Below are 7,159 nucleotides of genomic sequence, written 5' to 3'. Positions count from 1 at the left end.
ACTAGCTATTAATGAATTTAATGTACATTTACCATTCCGGGAATAAAGATAAATTTTTACCAACACGATTATATAATTCATTCGTAACCAAGAAATTATTAAAATGGATTTAATTTAATTTACTTGGGGTGATTTCTCAGAATGTTACACCCATTCAAATCTAGGAGCTAGTTTAATTATTTTATTCATATATTTATTTATGTACCACTAATGATTATGTTTATTTGAACTATTGCATCTCTAAAAAATAGTATAATATAGGTTTAGCTAATTATTTAAATCTTGAATTATTACTACCTTTAATTAATATTGTGAGGGAAAAAAATTCTGTTTTTTATCTTTAAAAATTTTCAAACAAATTGAGTTATTTTCTTTCTTTATTAGTTTACCAAAATGAACCTTTATGATGAAATTGTAGCTTGATCTAATTACTTTATTTTTTTTAATGATCAATAAATAGTGTATAATTTGAATCCGTCTTGTACATGAAAAAAAAAATACTAAAATTTAGTGATAAGTCATGAAGGCAAAAAACATATAAAAACAGAATTAATTGATTTGCTGTCAAAACAAACAATTTTATAATACAAATATGTATTACATATATAGTCAGTGTAAATTTTACTGAATAAGTTACCAAAATACTGTTTTCATTAATAAAACTAATTTCTTAAATTTTTGAAAATCAAGTAATGTTTAATGAAATCTTGAATTAATACTTTTATTTGTTTTTTCATATTGTACAAAATTATACAACTATCATCGATTCATTTGTAAATATAAATTGTAGCTTATTTTTTTAATTTCTGATTTTACTTTAAATGTGAAAAATATAAAATTATTCTATAATATTTCAAATTAATTAATTTTTTTTTTGTTAAAGTTTCATTAGCATTTCTTTCCAAATTAAATATTTGTAGTGATTAAATAATATTTAAATAAATAATTCATTATTAATTATTATTTTAAGGTTGAATAATGTAGAATAAGTAATTTAATGATTCAGTGTGCTTTTTAAGACAATGCTAACTTATTAATCCTAGTATACTTATGAATAATATTGATACAAGAAATTTACAAATTCTTATATGTACACTGCAAATAAAAATTTAATGGTGTTGAATAAATAGTGTGTAAGGTGAAACTCTTAGGAATTAGTTAAATAAACTACAAAAATGTACAAATTCATGAGCAGATTACAAAGTAGTAATGTGTTTTGCCATTCATTCTTACTTTAAAAACGTTTTAATTTGATATCACTTTTAAATGCTATCTACAACTTTTTGTAATAATACATGAACTTCTGTATTAGTTGTGTTATAGACAGATTGATAGTAACAGCTGTCTACTCTTACTCAGGTTTAATGTCTACTTTAATTTTTTTAATTGTGTTTTGTAAATAGACAGCCAAAGTAAATAATATACGTATATAAGATAAAATCATTTTTTGATGTTTTGTCTTCAAAGATACTACTGATATATATATATATAAATATATACGAGTATATTATAAAAATAGTACTATTATTTTTATTATATTTGCTTCTTCTGTATATTCACATTTGGGACTTTTGCATTATATACAGTTTTGAATCAAAAGCGGATTTTAATGAGAAATAATTTTTAAAGAATAAAATATATAGTGTGTTTCTTGTAACTGTTTTAGTCATTCTGGTAGACAAAAATTAACCAGTATATTTGAATGTTTTCAAGAACCCAGCTGCTTCCTGGTGCATTACTGTCTGTCTGTACATGACACAAATATGTACCTAGAAGACCTATAGCACTCATCCCACATTTGATGTTAATGCAGATTTTTTGGACTAGCCGATATCAATAGTCATTTGGGTGTAAACATCTTAAGGCAGAATCTACAAAGTTTTATTTTGATTAACACTGAGATGGACATATTACAGCATGCACTCATCACTATCTAGTCCTTGGTGCAAGTCAGAAATTGTAATTGTTTTGGGTTAATTATATATTTAATACATCGTTTTAAGGTTTTCTTGCAAATATATTGTACAGCATACAGGAATATTTCTTTGGTTTTATGGTATATTCCTTCCAAACCCATTGTTGTGGATGCATTTTCCCTTCGTTGTATTTCCTAGGCATAAAACATGAATCAGTATATCCTTTCTCACTGTTTAAAAGGATTCTGTAATAATTCAGCATACTCTTTCTTCAAATAATTTTACAAATGATATTTGGATTTTTCACCATCTAAAATTCCTTTTCACAGAAACTGATCATTGTGTAATTTTTAACCACGATAGGTAAACAATATTATTTAGTGAAAGGCAACAACTGGTTTCCAAATATGTACCTTCTAATCAGTGTTTTATATATTAATTTATTGCACTGTTAGTGCTCAGTTTTTGGAGTAATTGACAAATCCAGATGAATGTTAATGCAAAATTTATTTTAATGCGACACCCCAAGGTTTTAAAAAACTGAACCTCCTTTTTTGTTGCATCCACATCACACTCTACCATGTATTTTGACATTGCAATTAACAGTTAACGAACTGGCCATAACAAAAAAATTGTATGGATGGCACAAAAAACTGAGTAGTAGTTCTTTTACATTGAGTAATAGTACAATTAGAAAAGTAAATTTATATAGGTAGGAAAGTGATACACAACACTCATTAAGATAAAAGTTATCACACTAGCTTTTTATAATAATGAATTTTAAGAAATAGTTTCCTTTTTATTAATAATTTTGAATTAAGAAAAATAATTTCCATTATAATGCCATACTAAAATTCAAAACCCCCTGATAATCACAATTTTGATCCAATTAGCATACTTTTCCTTACACAGTATACTGTGTAAAGATTAACTTATAACCGGAAAGATAAAGATACAACCTGAGATATCTTTTTAAATTAATTCCAAAACTGTAATTCAATGATTTCCAAAAAAACTATTATAAATCTCAAAACAAAATATGGTTGATAAACAAATTAATTTTAGATTTGTCAATTTATTTATTTTATTAAATGACCAATAAATAAATAAGAATATGTAACAATAGTTTTACAATTTTTTTTCCTATTATTTCCTAATGTCTACATTGCAATCTACTCAACTAGTAAACAATAAGCAACCACCTCCGCCTCCCGGCACATTGGGAAGAGGATGACATGTAAATGAAATGTAGTCTTGTACAGACTCAGGCTGACCCCTGGGATGTGTAATTATTTAAACCCCAGCTTCTAAATTACACAAGTATCCACTATCTAGTATTAAAATCCGTATAAAAGCAACAAACGTTTACTAGGATTTGAACCTGAGAACCTTCGATTCGAAAATCAGCTGTTAATAATATACGATGAGTTTTACTACTTACCAGCCCAGTGGGCTGTACAGAATTTAATGGTGAGAAAATTTATCTAAAATAAATAACAATTTTAATTTAAAACAAAACATGGGAAAAAATGTTATAATTTTAAACAGAACCAAAAATCTTTCAGCTGTTGGAAAAAAATTGCATTGTAAATCTATATATCGATCAGAAGTATTTTTTTGTGCTTCCTCAAAAACTCTTTGTCTCAGAACAAGTTTTCAAAACACAAAAGTAGAATATCAAATCATTATATGGCACCCAAAAATCAAATAGACCGATAACACTGATAAACATAATTTTTGTTTCCTAACATGCGATACATTATTTTAATCAGTTTTTTTGATTCTGAAAATGAATATGAACTCAGAACCTTTCTATTACCACCATTTTTGAAAAATTTTTGAATTTTAATTAAAGAATTTTTTTTATTTTTCAACATATAGTTGAATTTTAAGCTTCTATATTATATTTTGTTAGCTCATTTATTACTGTTTAACTTTGTTAACATAATTTGTAAGCTATAAATAAACAAATTATTCCAGTTCCTGAGCCACCTATGAATGAAAGTTTCGAAAGCAGCGATAAAGAATCAGGCAGTGCTTTCGAAGTAGACAAAAACAACTTTATTGATGCACACAACTTAATTTGGTTTATTCCACATATAAACAAACCTCTTCCAATATCTGATGATTTAGTGGTAATAAGTTTTTTCAATACGATTGTGAACAAGGTTCCGCTAAGCGCGATCCTACACCAATTTCTAACTTCCTGAACAAGAAATATTTATTCGCAATTTTAACGCAAAGAAGTCTTTCCTTCTAATAATTTTTAATGATACTTGGAAGTATTACTCTAATTCTTCAATCTTGTAACTGTTTTAAGATGCCATATCTCCAAGTCATATCAAAATATGATACCAGTATTATATACAATGAAAACGATCAAAATGAATTGGATACTATATTAAATAAAATTGATAAAAACATAAAATCTATCATGGAAACAGAAAATAACAATTGTTTAAATTTTTTAGACATGAAAATATATAATAATAAAATTAGAAATATTTCATAAGCCTTCTTCAAAAAATGCAATAATTAACTACAATTCATTTCATCCGTAATCCCAAAAGATGATTGTTATCAATGCACTTTTATATACAGTAATACATTATTTAAAATATGATAAATTTTCCCTAAATAAAGAAATTGAAATAATTAAAAATATTGCTCATACATATGGATATAATACTAATACAATAAACAAATTATATAATAGAATAAATAATAAAATTAATACGATAAACAATATAACATTAATAACAGAAAAAACTGAAAAACTATATACAAAAAATGAATTAACGCCATATGGTCAAAAAATCTAAAGATTTTACAAAAAAAATTAACATAACACCGGCGTATGCTACAAGTAATAAACTAATTAAATATATAAATAATAATTATAATAAAACAATAAATAATGATGATTCTAAATTTAATAAATTCACATATTTCATTTGTGAATTATACCCATCCGTATATTGTAATTATTAATCATGTTAGTAATACAATGAAGATTGATACTGATAGGTTCCTTGTTGATATACACGAGGTGTGTGAGAAAAGTAATGAGACTGACTTTTTACTTACCAAAGTTTTTATTTTTTTCAAACAACAACATTATCTCCTTCAAAGTAGTTCCCTTGGTAGCTTACACCGGCGGAGTCTTTGTTCCACTCCTGGTAGCAGCGGTGAAAGGCTTCAAATGGTAGGGCTTTTAACTGGTCGGTCACAGTCTTTTGAATGCTCTCCAGAGTTTCAAAATGACATCCTTTTAAGACATGTTTCAATTTCAAGAAAAGGAAAAGTCACAAGGACTCAAATCAGGTGAATAGGGGGGTTGAGAAACCGTAGGAATGCGTTTTGAGGTCAAAAATTCCCTGACGGAAATGGCCGTATGCACGGGGCATTGTCACGATGAAGCATCCACTTTTCTGCTATGTCTGGTCTCACGCGAATCACTCTTTTTCTGAGCCTTTCAAGGACACCTTTGTAAAACACTTGGTTGACAATTTGTCCTGGAGGAACAAATCGTTTTTCATGATATTCCGACTGTCAAAAAAGCCAATCAGCACGGTTTTGATCTTTGATTTGCTCATTCGACATTTTTCGGCCGAGGAGATGACGGAGTGTGCCACTCTTCGCTTTGCCGCTTTGTTTCAGGATCGTACTCAAATATCCGGGATTCATCACCTGTGATCACAAGATTGAAGAATTCTTGGTCATTGTCAATTCTCTCAAGAAGATCAGCGCTCACGTTTGTTCCATTGTCCTGTTCCGTCGTGAGGTTTTTCGGCACTAATTTCGCATGTCCAAATCATTTGTCCAAATTTTATGTACAGTGAAAGCGTTTAAATTTAACTGTTCATTCATCATCCTTATTCTTAGACGATAGTCTGATCTCACAAGAACTCTCACACACTCAACGTTTTCGTCAGATTTGAAGTTGAAGGTCTCCCTGAACGAGGTTGATTTTCAACGTGTTCTCTGCCTTCCAAAAATTATTTGTGCCAGCGGAAAACTTGTGCCCTTCATAAGCAATATTCCTCATAGACCTGTTTCAAATTTTCAAAGGTCACACTCGCGGATTCTCCAAGTTTAACACAAAACTTGATTGCACAACCTTGCTCTAAATTCCGATGCTCCATTGTCGTAACACACAACAAAAACACAACTTCACTGATGGCTCTGACAAAAATAATGCGTTGTCTGCGGAGTTGAACTCGTACTGAGAATGTGGAAGGGATGAACCAACCGGTCTAGTACAGACCGGTAGACACAGCGTTGCCAGATAGCTCGCAGTGTTACCAATCTCATTACTTTTCTCACACTCCTCGTACATATGGAAATAATCCTTCCTACTATATTTCTTGTTATGACAAACATAAAAATTGATGTTGTTAGGATTAGAACTTCTTTATGGTGAGTTATTGATTTAAATTCATGTATTCAATATTGATTAATTTTTGAGCTTCCCTCGCCTGTTTTACTGGTGGGTGATTTTGATCATAATTCTCTTTGGGGATCGGATGGAGTAGATCGCCGCGGAAGAGAATGGGAAAGGTTCCTGATGAATTCTGACCTTATTCTTTTAAACGATGGGTCAGGAACTTTTTCAATGCCAGAGATGGATCGACGTCCTATATAGTTCTTGCACTCATAAGTGGATCGATAGCACCGAGGTACACCTTCCATGTTTTAGACGATTTGAATGGAAGCGATCATTTCCCGGTGCAAATTATAACTGATGTTACACGAAAAAAATACCCCATCTCTAAAAGATGGTTGTTTGATAAGGCAGATTGGACGAGCTTCACAGCTAGAACGATACTCCCTGAAACAACTGGAGTTATTGGAGATGATGTCGACGCTATAACTAATGCGATACTTGAGTGGGCATCGAGATACATTCCCAAAACATCCGGGATACTTACGAAGAAACCCGTTCCATGGTGGAACGATGAAATTAGTGAAGCTATTAAAAGAAAGAAAAGATAGTATAACGGCTTTAAGAAACGTCCTACCACAGAGAATCATATTGCCTTTAAAAAATACAGGGCGTATGCAAAATGACTCATGAAAGATTCAAAGAAACGATCCTGGCAGCAATACGTGTCATCCATTGACAGAACTACTACTGCATCAGACGTTTGAAGGAAAGTGAAGGCGATTTGTGGGCGTAAAAACTTTGCTTCCATAACTAGCCTTCAAGATGAAGATGAAATTAAGGACACTCCAAACGAAAT

This window comes from Lycorma delicatula, chromosome 1, assembly GCF_047948215.1.
Source record: "Lycorma delicatula isolate Av1 chromosome 1, ASM4794821v1, whole genome shotgun sequence".
NCBI lineage: Eukaryota > Metazoa > Arthropoda > Insecta > Hemiptera > Fulgoridae > Lycorma > Lycorma delicatula.
The sequence above is the reverse complement of the archived record's forward strand: the minus strand, read 5'-3'. Positions refer to the sequence as shown.